Source organism: Mesoplodon densirostris, chromosome 8 (genome assembly GCF_025265405.1).
Source record: "Mesoplodon densirostris isolate mMesDen1 chromosome 8, mMesDen1 primary haplotype, whole genome shotgun sequence".
NCBI classification, from domain to species: Eukaryota; Metazoa; Chordata; class Mammalia; order Artiodactyla; family Ziphiidae; genus Mesoplodon; species Mesoplodon densirostris.
Genome location: NC_082668.1, coordinates 45,834,972 through 45,848,508, shown reverse-complemented (window position 1 = coordinate 45,848,508; position 13,537 = coordinate 45,834,972).

Genomic DNA, 13,537 nt, shown 5'->3' with positions numbered 1-13,537 from the left:
CAACTATTTTTCTTATTCTTTTTTTAAAAAAATGGAACCCGCTGTTTTTTTGTGCCAAGGAACAATTGTTTCTTTACTGGACCTGGCCTGAAGATATGAGCCACCACACCAGCTGTCTAAAAGGGGTGGCTCAGGCTTTGATCAGATTCTTTGGATTCCACGTTTCCCCTTGATAGGATTGGGACAGTGATGGGGATATTCTAGTTTATTCCATCTCTCAGTATTGTGCTCACATAGCAATTACATAACTTCTTCTTATGCATAGGAGATACATGTGGAATTTGTGGGATATGCACAGATAAATGAGACAATCTGAAATCCAGGAGTATAGACGTTAATGGGAGATATGTCAGCAAGTAGTCATGATATACTATATCAAATAACTACTTTGATAGGTTGGAGGGGTGGTGATTTTAATTGGGGAGGTTGATTTTGATCAGAAAAGGTTTCTTGGGACTGGTGTCATTTAATATCCTTCAATGTGAGGCAGGGTTTTGATAGGCGGACAATGCATCAGGGTCAGATGAAATTACATAAGCAAGGCCTAAAATGTAAGAGAATATGGCATTGCTGGAAAAACAATATGGGTAAAGAAGCCAGCTAGGGATTTCTAACTTTATTCTATAAGCAATAAAAATGCACTTCCAGTTTTTGAGAGGATGATATTCTCATTCAACTTTTGGTTGAGAAATATAACTATATGCCAGTGAGAAAGCTGGATTGGAAAGATACATATCAAATACTTGATAGAGCTGGTGAACTTTGCTTAGACAGATCATGCTTCCTTAAGGTCATCTGAGGTCAGAAGAAATTCAGTTCTTCCATTTCTTATGCCTTAGAGGGTCTTCTCTGTTGCTTGAGGCCTTGTGCCTCCCATCAGTGCCATTAACCAGTGTTGGTTACTCCTAGTAATCCATAGAGTGGGTCAAAGCTCTTCTTTGTATTGTGTTATACTAGAAATACCCTTGGAAGTATGTACATAGTACAAACATAGGTAACTTTTATAGATAAAAAAGAAAAGCCATTAAAGCAAATGTATAAAGTGCTAATGCTACTTTATTATTTAATTTTATTATTTATGATGGTTATTATGTATGTTTGAAGATCCATAAAATTGATTTTCTACCCACTGAGGAATAAATGGGCTATTTAAAACCATAGGCCACAAACAAATTTCCTGAGGTGCATGAGAGCACATTTCCCTCCTGATAATTGCCCACAATTAGAGCAGATTCTTTCAGATACATAAATTAAAGCAATAAAATGAGATAACTATAAATAGCACTGCTTGCTCACACTGAAGGACTTGAGCTGTAAACTACAACTTCTCGCTCAAAATAACTCTGTTCTGTAGCTGCAAGCATTGATAAGAATAAGTTACGGAATCACCAGATGAGAAGAAATCTTAGTCTAGTGCAAACCTTTTCTTCCAAACTAGATTATGTCAAACCTCCCAGAGGTACAAGAATCTTGTCTTGCTCTGCTCATCCACATCAATGAGTATCCACAGGATACGCTAAAAAAGAATTGAGGTTGCTTGTGTGTTTCTTACTTACTGGTCACCCCTCTTCAGCATCCTTCCCCTAGGAGGTGAAAACTGGGCACAACTGGGCAGATCTCACATACTGTGGCCAGTGCTCTGGGACAAAGCATCTCCTCTTAGCCATGGCTGGGATGGTTGAGACCAGGTGGTAGTAGCTGAGAATTCTGTCTGGAAGAGGTTTCTGACATGCTAAATCCAAAACTGGGATGCCAGCATGGGGGCCTGAGGGGAGACTGAGGGTGAAGGTGTGGAACAAAAATAGGGCAGAGAGTCAAAATCAAGAATTCTGAAGGGCTTCAGTGAATGGGTTGGGTTATTTTAAAAGATTGGAATGAGGTGGACAATAACTCCGCTCATGGGTATTAAGTACAGACATGTCTTCCTCAGAGCAAGTTTTGTTAACATGAATTGCTTGAAAGACAATTGACTGATTAGGGAACATGTTTTGCTTAACACAGATTTCCTTTGATTATAACGATTTCAATCAAGAACTGGCACCAAAATAAGAAAAATGAAAATGCTGTGGCTCACACAGTCTAGGAATACATTGCTGCTTTGTGTGGCTGGCTGCTCATTTAACTCTGCTTTCTTTCGTTGATCACTTACACCAATTTCGTTTAGCTTGTAATAACAATGAAAGTGATAAGAATTGTGTATAAGAGACTCTCTAGATCCTAACCCCACCTCACATGGAAACAATTAAGTTTATGACAAAATTTTTGATAACATGAGCTTTCCATAGGAGTACAATTTTTGCACTATGGCAGAAAATATTTTTTAAAAAAATTAATTTATTTATTTGTCTGCACTGGGTCTTAGTTGCTGCGTGTGGGATTTTTTAGTTGTGGCACGTGATCTCTTAGTTGCAGCATGTGGGCTCTAATTCCCTGACCAGGGATAGAATCCGGGTCCCCTGCATTGGGAACGTGGAGTCTTAGCCACTGGACCACCAGGGAAGTCCCAGAATAGACATTTTCATTTACATTTCTTTGCTTTAAATTTAATACCATTCACTTCAAAAACACAGAAAATGACAAGAAGTGTATCTAGGAAAACACCTCCCCAAGGACTTATAATCCAGTTTACATGAGACCTGCCCATTTCTCCAGCTATTCAATCAACCACAATTTTCTCAAGAAGTCATCAAGTCTTAGAGATGAAAACAAACCCAGAAATCCTCTGGTTTCAACTGTCCTCTAATGTACCTTTAGAATAATAATAACCAGAGAGAGACTAATGTATGAAATCTAATAAATCATGAGCCAAGGGAATGCTGGGGGTCACTGAGAGCTTGGGCAGGAACTGCCAATATTGGGTAAAATTTGGGCAAGGACATTTTAGAGGTGGAGTCAGAATGGGGAAGAGCCTCCTTGCTTGTTTCATCTAGTACTATAGAGAAGCCAATCTTTACTACACTAAAGATTTAATTATACTGAAGTTAGGATTCTCAGAAAAGATATGTTCACCAACTTCATGTGTAAATACCATTTCCTTCAATGATGTGTTTTTGCAACCTAAATTTTGTATATTCCTTTGAGAAATGTTTCAGTACAATTCTGATGGTTTAAAAATTTGATGAGGGGACTTCCCTGGTGGCACAGTGGTTAAGAATCCACCTGCCAATGCAGGGGACACGGGTTCAATCCGTGGTCCCGGAAGATCCCACATGCCGTGGAGTTGTGTGAAGCCCGTGCACCACAACTACTGAGCCTGTGCTCTAGAGCCCACAAGCCACATTACAGAAGCCCGCATGCCTAGAGCCCGTGCTCTGCAACAAGAGAAGCCACCGCAATGAGAAGCCTGCGCACCGCAACAAAGAGTAGCCCCCACTCACCGCAACTAGAGAAAGCCCGCACGCAACAATGAAGATCAAACGCAGCCAATAAATAAATAAATAAATAGTTAAAATAAATTAAAATAAATAAATAAATAAATTTGATGAGGAAGTACAGCAGACAGCTCTTCATGATACATGCTAAAAGGATTTTTCATCAGTGAACTGTGCTAGAAAATTAGAAAAACATTAGATTTTAATCTAAGAATCTCAACTGTAATGAACTATATTCAGGCACATTTTTATATGAGACAGTGCTTTTAAATACATTTTTTTCCACTGTGCAATAGGGTTGCAAGATAGAGATTATTTTAGCAATGGAGACATAGAAGTCCAGAGTAGGTATAATCTGCCTGTGGTGAAATATAGCAGATATTGGCCAAGCAAAGATTTAAACCAGATCTGACCTACTGTAAAGCCAAGAAAAAATTCTGGGAGAAATAGTTGTTTCTTCAACTTTTATACTCATGTTATTTTATTTTATTTATTTATTTATTTATTTATTTATTTTTAATTTTTTTTTTTTGCGGTACGCGGGCTTCTCACCATTGTGGCCTCTCCCATTGCGGAGCACAGGCTCCAGACGCACAGGCTCAGCGGCCATGGCTCACGGGCCCAGCCGCTCCGCGGCATGTGGGATCTTCCCAGACCGAGGCACGAACCCGTGTCCCCTGCATGGGCAGGCGGACTCTCAACCACTGCGCCACCAGGGAAGCCCTATACTCATGTTATTTTAAAAGAAAATCTTTTTATTTACTTATCTTTTAAGCTCTTCAGCAGCATCTTCAGGATCCTCAAAATGAAACCCTGGTAGGGACTTCCCTGGTGGCGCAGTGGTTAAGAATCTCCCTGCCAATGCAGGGGACACAGGTTCGAGCCCTGGTCTGGGAAGATCCCACAGGCCCTGGAGCAACTAAGCCCATGCGCCACAACAACTGAGCCTGCACTCTGGAGCCCGCATGCTGCAACTACTGAGCCTGCATGCTGCAACTACTGAAGCCCATGCCTAGAGCCCATGCTCCGCAAAAAGAGAAGCCACTGCAATGGGAAGCCTGTGCACCACAACGAAGAGTAGTCCCCACTAACTACAACTAGAGAAAGCTCGTGTGCAGCAATGAAGACCCAACGCAGCCACCCCCACCAAAAAAAAAAGGAAACCCTGGTAAACTAATCTAATCATTCCTTGTAAATTGAAATTAAATATTCCTGTTGTCTCAATATCACACAGAGATTATTTTATATAAAACCCTACAAGGAGAGAACATCTATAAAAAAGTAACTTAGGACTTCCCTGGTGGCGCAGTGGTTGAGCGTCTGCCTGCCGACGCAGAGGACACAGGTTCGCGCCCCGGTCCGGGAAGATCCCACATGCCGCGGAGCGGCTTCGCCACTGAGCCTGAGCCATGGCCACTGAGCCTGAGTCATGGCTGCTGAGCCTGCGCGTCCGGAGCCTGTGCTCCACAACGGGAGAGGCCACAGCAGTGAGAAGCCCACATACCGCAAAAAAAAAAAAAAAAAAAAAAAAAGTAACTTAATCTGTCTTCTTTTAAAAGATAATACTAATTTTATTAATTTAAACTTTTGACATTTCAAAACATGAATCATCAATTTTCTCATTATCAAATAATAGACCCACATTATATTTTTAAAATGTAGGAACTAGAGATGAAAGAAATCAATTCTAACTCCATCAGCTTAAAAAGGCAACTGCTTGCATGCTGGTGTGACTTTTAAATTTCATAGTTTTTTTTTCTTATGCATATTTTTTAAAGCTGAATATATTGTGAATAGAGAATATCCCTTTTCACCTCTTAACCTTAATATACAAGAATTGAGAATTTAATATCAATTCTTCTGTTAAAGAAAATAAGACTAGAAAGAGATGGGTAGAAAGAGGAAGAACATAAAGGATGGATAAAAGCTTCCTTCAGCCCTTAATTTGTTAAATTTTATTTTGGGGTCTTAACCCATTCTCAAGTATTGTGTAAGTGGGCATAAATATCTTAGTTAGCTTGGACGGCTATAACAAGATACCACAGACTGAGTGGCTTAAACAACAGACATTTATTTCTCATAGTTCTAGAGGCTGGAAGTCCAAGATCAAGGTGCCAGCTGATTCTGTGTCTGGTGAGAGCACACTTCCTAGGTGGCAGACCTCCACTGTCTCACCGTGTGCTCACATGGCCTTTCCTTGTGCATGTACATGGAAAGAGAGCTTTGTCTTTCTTTTCTTTTAAGGGCACTAATCTCATCATAGAGGCCCCACCCTCATGGCCTCATCTAAACCTAATTACCTCTCAAAGACTCCATTTTCAAATACCACTGCTTGGATGTTAGGGGTTCAACATATGAATTTGGTGGGGGACCAAAACGTTCAGCCAAAAACGATAGGCAAACCATAGTTTAACATAGAGCAAAACCCCACTTTTATGCTATAAGCAGAGTCCAAAAAGTTTAATCAAGTAATATGAGGGTCAGTGTTATTGCAAGGCTAGTGAATGACCTGGGTGATGGAAAACAGTCACTGGTTGCATCACATCTGAACTTAATTATCACAAGGCATGTTATCTCTCTGTTTTGAGGGCCCCTTATAAGGAAGGTGTAAAAAAATAGGATCTGAGCTATTAAGAATGATGCCCTTCATCTTCCCTCATTGGACATTATTACAGCCATTTACACCGTGAGTTTAAGCCTGATAGGTTTTATTTTCCATGCCAGTTCCAGTTGGTTAGTAGTGGCCACCTGCATTGAGTGGCACTGCATTGAGGAGAATGCCAAGGCCATACCTTAGCTCAGGTGAATCCATTGCCTGACTGATTAGCACTGTCTAGAATGATTGTGGGAAGTATGGAGGTGTGAATACTGCCAATTGGCCTTTTGGGGCTTTAGGTATGTTAGTTTTATTACTAATGAGGACATTCAGAGAGACCCTTCCAGAGAACAGAGGCAGGGGAAATAGCTGCCTGAAAGGATCACCAGAGAAAGTCTGAGAGAGTAAACAAAGCTGGTGACCCAAGTCAGGAAGAACTTGATTACTCCATGGACTCAGAGTAAGCCAATCACAAATGCCCTCAAAATTGATGGAGAACTAGGATCTCTCTCCAACTGGAAAATAGTGGGCAGTTCAAGAGCGGGCTGAAAAAGAAAATGTTTGAGGTCCACTGTGGTGATTTATAAGAGCAGACGAGCTTGCAGAATAGATAACCATCATCAGTGCAACACAGCAGTGGGTGGAACAAGGCTAAGAAGCTGCACTTCACCTAAAGCAGTAGTTCTCTACGCTGGGTGCATCTTAGATTCACTTGAGGAGCTTTACAACCCTATCTTTGCCTGGGGACAACTTCAGGCATATTAAATCATTATCAACTGGGAGTGAGCCCAGGTATTTTAGTTTAAAATCTTCCCAGGAGATTGTGGGCCATTGGCCTAAAGGAAGAAGAACCAGGGCTTTAGAGTCTGATGCACTGGGTCTAAGTTCTGGATCTACCACTGTTAGCTGTGTGATTTTGAGAAATGTACTTATCCTCTCTGAGTTACTATTTCTTCACCAATAAAATATAGGTAATAATACAGGCTTTTGAGGCTTACATGAGATCACATATATAAAGGCCCTAATACAATGCCTGGAATGTTCATGGGAAGGTTTCCTGTTGCTGCAGAATTAGCAACTGGAATCCAAAACTGAGAGCAAAGTATCAAGAACCAAAAAATAAATAATAAATGACCAGGGATCAGACATTCTTTTCAGGGCTTATCAAGAAGTAGCTGAACTTGCTTTGCTTCCTCAGCCTTCATATCTGCCACCTGCTTCCAGTCCACATAAGTAGACAGGAATCAGGAGGAGAGAATTCCGGGAAGTCATCTGCATCCGTGAGGGGCTGCACTGTGACGCTTTTCCTGCTCCCTCCTCATTCACCAATTGGGTGTCTGCTTATACCACAGATGGGCTGGTTTACCTCTGTCCAATTTAGTAAGTGGAAGAGACAGTTGGAAGGAGAAGGCAGAGCAGAGAGAAGGGGTAGAGTGAAGCTGCTTCATGTCCCACATTTAGCATTTGGTGACGAATATGGGATTTTATTGCAGATCAAAGGGATGCTGTGGAAGGCAGCCAGGCTTGAGGCTGTCTCACCAGTATACCATACCATCCAAGATAACTGGTTGCCAGGAAAGTAGACCTGGTAACAAGAAACAGTGGGGTGAATCACCAAGGGTAGGAGCTGATGGTGCAGACGGTGAAGTAGGAGGTCTTCTATGAGGCCTCTGGAAAATTCACAAAAGCACCAACAAAGGAGTCAGATTTGGATGTCTGCCACAGAGAGGGAGCCAGCACTGGCCAGAGAGGCCTTCAACACCCCAGGCAGATAAGAAACACTTGTTTGTCTCTCCTGTCCCTCTTCCTTGTCTCCACACAGAGAGGAGGAATGCCCAGGAGCTGGTAAGCACCTCTGCGTTCTAAGTCTCTCTGGTGCGGGGACTGGCCAGGGCTGGGAGAGAGGGGATATGGTCATTGTATTGAAGCAAGGTTGACGTTTTAAATCGTATTAGGCCGGATGGGCTTTATATTCCTGAGAGTGATGGGAACCCTCTGAGAGATCTGCCTGAGATGTTCTTGCGGGGTGGGGTGGGGTGGGCACAACTAGGAGATTGTTAACATTGCAGAGTTAAAGGCAGTGACTACAGAAACGTAAAAGCATTTCATGTTTGACTCTCCTGTGCACTAGGATTGCTTGATACACCAGACTTGGTAGCTACTATTTTCATTAACAACAAAGTGGCAGCAGGCAAGACTGAACCATACAGCTTTGGGGAAATGCACCGGTGATGAATCACTTTGTAATGTGGGTGGGGTTTCCCCTGAAGGGGCTGGAATTGCTCACTGCCAGCTGTCCTCAGAAGAGGTCAGCAGTGGGGCAGGGAATTAGAACTCTGGGATCTGGAGTCAGTCTGAGTAGATCTCCCAGGAAGGGCACCTCCTGAGGCCCTGAGGTGCTTCCCGGAGCATGTGGGCCCCCAGGAATGGCGAGCTTCCTCCTGGGAGTGACTGAGCCTATGCTCGGGAATCAACTCGTTCTCTGTGTGCCCTTTCCTTTCATTGTCCCTGGCCTTCCTAAGATTTGATCAACATCTTGTATATATATATATTTTTTTCCTTTTTGCGTTATGTGGGCCTCTCACTGTTGTGGCCTCTCCCGTTGCGGAGCACAGGCTCCGGATGCGCAGGCCCAGCGGCCATGGCTCACGGGCCCAGCCGCTCTGCGGCATATGGGATCCTCCCAGACCGGGGCACGAACCCGTATCCCCTGCATCGGCAGGCGGACTCTCAACCACTGCGCCACCAGGGAGGCCCAACATCTCGTATATTTTGACTTCTGATGTACTGAGGAGAATTAAAGAGAAAAGTCCACAACTACATGTGGGGCAAAGCTGTACAGAGGAGGGTCTTGACTCCTGTCCTGAGGCTGCAGTGATGTTGGTAGTGGTCAGCCTTGGGCACTAGCTGAGAAGAGCTTTGCCCAAGAGTGACCATCTCACAGTAGCCGATTACATCAGAGGTAGTGGCCAAAATGGGAGTACTTGAGGGACTGGCTGCTGAAACACACGACAGGGGACCCCGAGCGTCAAAATTCTTAAGCATAGCAGGGGACCCTCGGGGTGAGGGGCTAATTGATGCCAATAAAACTAGTGTGAGTCAAGCCATATAGTTTGAGTTACACTATAATTAGAGTTACCTAGCAATGGAACAAGCTCCTTGTCACTACAAATGTTTAAAGGATAAATATTTTCCTTTTAGTGAGTCTTCGAAGGGTGTTCCTATGATATTTATTTATTCAACATATAACATCTTATGGAAAAACCCGAACGAACTTTTTGGCCAAACCAATATTTTTGCATTACTGTGCTAAGTGCTTTACATACAATCCCTATTAGTAATTCAATTTTATAGATGGGGAAACTGAGGCATAGAAGTTGCTTAAGATCTTAACAGCTAATAAGCAGTAGAGATAGGGTTTGACAATATGTTGTCTAACTCTAACCACTGCCTTGTACTCACCCCAAAGGTAAGTATGCTAGTCTAGTGGGGGAAGTTGAAACAAACAATTACAGACTGATTCATTGATGTAGATATGCACAAATTGTTAGGGGGCACATGACTTAGCATAATGACAGGGGAAGAGTGGAATGGAGGAGATGGTCAGGAGAGGCTTCTTAGAGGATGTGTCTCCAAGACTGTTTCTTAAATGATGTGTAGGAATTACAAGGAAGAAGCACCATTGGGGTGGGAGAAGAGGCTGACGTTCTAGACAGAGTGGCCAACAACCTCACAGAGAGGTAGTTCAATAAATACCCGTTGAGTAGTTGAATGACCGCATGGGCAAAGTCATCTAGTCAAGACACAACATTGCTTTGGGGGGATGGGGGTGTGGTGGGGATTCCAAGCATGTCAGCATGGAATGTAAAGGGCAAGGCAGGGAGTGCTGATAAGGTAGCAGATATCATGGAAGGCCATGAGCCAGATGGTAAAAAAAAAAACAAAATAAAGAAAAAGCAGCTGTGGGCCAGCGGAAATGTTTGAAGGTTGTTTTCTGAGAGAAAGATTTGGACTCTTAAGGTTTCTGAGTTGGAGCACTTCCAGATGATGAGACGATGCATAGGGTCACCCTGGGTGTGTTGGCTGAAATGAACAGGTGGTGAAAGTCATTAGGGTTTGAAGAACATCCCAACATTTTTAGGCGAAATAGATTCCTTACAACTCTAAGAATCTATAATTTATTAAGTACCAAGCTTTTCTTGAAATGAGTGAATTTGTAAAATGCTTTAGTGTCATTATACAAAAGCTGGTTGCCAAATTAAAAGTTGCTATTTTACTCAGCTTTCACAAATACACTGCCAGGGTGTTACGATCAAAGCCTGGGATTTTTGTAATAGTACTAAATTAAGCATTTCAGTTTCGTGATGTGTGGACAGAGTGTTTGTGACTCTAATGCCCCATAACCTGGTGCAATGAAAACATACAGCTCCACTTCATTGGTTTGCAGGCAACTGATCAAGCTTGTATATGTATCACCATAAAAAACAAATGGTCTACCTAGCTTTAAGGATACAGGCAAGCAGTTTAGCCAGAAGGCTCTTAAAGCCTTACCAGCCACTTAGAAGCATATTTGGTGTAGAAATCTTGAGAGGCTCCCACCAGTCCCATTCTTCCTCTCCTTAGGCACCTTCTTGGTGTGTGAGGCACAGGAGACAACTATCAGTATAAAAAGACACAGCTGAACATGGTTACATAAACAGAGCATATCTGAGCGCTTTAGTCTATGTTTTTGCCATTGAACAACTGACCCTATGGAGCACATGACTTTTTGTCACGTGATCACCTATTACATCCTGATATTCTTTTGTTCAAAAAAGCAAGAAAGGTCTCAACAATGTTAAGAAGCTCAATTAACTTGCCAATTGTAATCAATACAGCTTGAGCTTTTGCTTCTCCCCAGTAAGAAAATAACACAAAAATACAAATAGATCATTTGAGTCAAACTGAGGAAGCTATTTTTGATTATCAGCAAAGGCAATGTGACAGAAATTGGAGATTGTCTTTAACAAATCAGAGACTGTCTTTGTCAACTGCTACCCACTTCTACACAGCTCCAGAGCTTCTGGGAAAAAGATTGCTCTGGGATCTACCGAATCCCCATAATTTTCTCTGTCTTCTGGGTGAAACTCAAAAAAATGGTTCCTGTAGGACACAATTCACACCCAACTTCAGTCTTGGAGACAGAACCCTTTATTGTGTTGTACATCTCACAGCCACTCTCCTTCCCTGCAGCTCACCGGGAAAGGTCAGAGTGATCTCCACTCTATCATTTGAGAAAAAAGGTTCCCAGCCTAAAAAAAATATTCTCAAGTTTCAACTTGTGGTGAATTTTTATGGTTGACTTACAAAGGGCTAAAGACTGAGGGGGAACATGAGAGGTTTACAGTGGAAATGCTGACTGCTTTCTGGCTTATTGATGTTAACAAGCATCTACTCCACTTAAATCTCACAGATGCAAACATGAATCTTGCACTTCTGAGTTTCTTGTGGGGTTATCAGTGAGGAAGACAGCAGACATGCTGACTTCACTGGAAATTCCCTGGTAAAAAGACACGTACTACCATTTTGAAAATTGGATCTCCAGGCTCTGATACCTCCCATTGACTATTCAAGTAATGCATTCCCAACCAGTATTACCTGTGAGAACAAAGAGACATCAATCTTCTCCCTTAACTGCACGACCACTTGGGAGGAAGAAGACCCTGCCAGTACATAGATGCTTCTTAAGTGGTTGCCCAGGGTTTAAGAGGAAGGGTTCAAACCTGATCAGGACACAGCTAAGGCCTCTCTACACACGGCATGGTGTTCCAAGTGTCTTTTGCTTTTAGACAACATTTCTTGGAAACTTGGAATGAAAAGCTTCCATTATTTTGCTCTTTCAGGAAATGATTCATGGTCTTTCCAAAACCAACAGAATCTTTCTCATACAGCAGAATATTTGAATTCCCAAAGCAGGAATTGCTCTTTGCAGACCTCCACAATCTCCTTGTTCATTAAGTTTATGTCTGTTAGTCTCTCATTTGCTAGTAATTCTGGCAATTTGGCCCCAAATAAAACAAAGTAGAATTTTTTAATGTTAATTTTTTTAATTAAAAAAATTTTTCCTCTTTCTTTCTTTTTTTTTTTTTTAAAGCACATGCAGTACCCTGGTTCTGTCTTCTAGGACAGGGATCTGACGATAATGCAGAGATGTGGGGTAGTGGAAAGAATGCTGGAGATCAGGCTAATCAGATCTCAGGCCCGCATCTATTACTTACTGGTAGTGGAATGTTGGGCTCATCCTGTAACCCCTAAGTCTCAATTTCCTCAGTTATAAGAACTGTAACACTGCCTGCTGAAACTTACATGAGATCAGAAGACCTAAAATCTATAAAAGAGATGTGAAAACCAAGATGTCAAGCAAAATGATGTGCGATTATCATCATGAGTATAATTACTTGGAAATTCGGTTCTTTCTTTCTCATTTAAAGGATAGGATGCTGGGACTTCACTGGTGGCGCAATTGTTGAGAATCCGCCTGCCTGTGCAGGCAACATGGGTTCGAGCCCTGGCCTGGGAAGATCCCACATGACGCAGAGCAACTAAGCCCATGCACCATAACTACTGAGCCTGTGCTCTAAAGCCCACAAGCCACAACTACTGAAGCCCGGGAGCCACCACTACTGAAGCCCACGCACGTAGAGCCCGTGCTCTGCAACAAGAGAAGCCACTGCAATGAGAAAACTGCGCACCACAATGAAGAGTAGCCCCTGCTTGCTGCAACTAGAGAAAGCCCCCATGCAGCAACGAAGACCCAATGCAGCCAAAAATAAATAAATAAATGAATGAATAAATAAATAAATATTTTTTTTAAAAAAAAGATAGGATGCTACTTCTGTCTGCCAGTGGAGCAGATTCCTTTGTCCTGGGGAAAGCATTCCAATGCAGAATTCCTCTAAGTGGCTAATGGGGGGTTGGTAATAGAATTTAGGCATATGCCAGTACCTGATCGGTAAAGCTACTCATACAATTTTCTAGAGAAAAGTCAGGGTTGTTCTGAGGGCCCTTAGGTGCCAAGATGTTTTAGAAACATTCTGTTCTATATAGCTTATATGCTTGTATTTAGACCCCCTGGAACTCAGTTTCTGCTATTAGAATTCTAACATTTTCAAAGTGGTTGGATCCCATTAGCAAAAAAGGAATGGTGCCATTTATACAACCAAGAGCACTCAGTTCATCATGTCCTCTGAAGTGGATGCTGGTGTGTGCTGACCATAGGACAGAACACTCACTGACCCAGCTTTCTGGGAGACTGCCTGCAGGGGGCTCAATTTTTTCCTTCCTTCCTCCTCTCTCCCTTCCTCCCTTCCTTCCTTCCTTCTCTAAGAATTGCTCCCAGCTGAAGGGAGCTCACAATGCCTGGTCAATGTTGGGATAGGAAACTCTGGCCCCCTGGGCTTGATTTAGGATAGATTTGAAGGGTCACCCAGCTTCAAGCTATCTTTGGGATTGGCTGAGGCCTTTGATGCAACTGCCTCATGGTTTAAATTTTCTCTCTTCCCAGTCCTGCTTCCCTTTCCTCTACACAGGT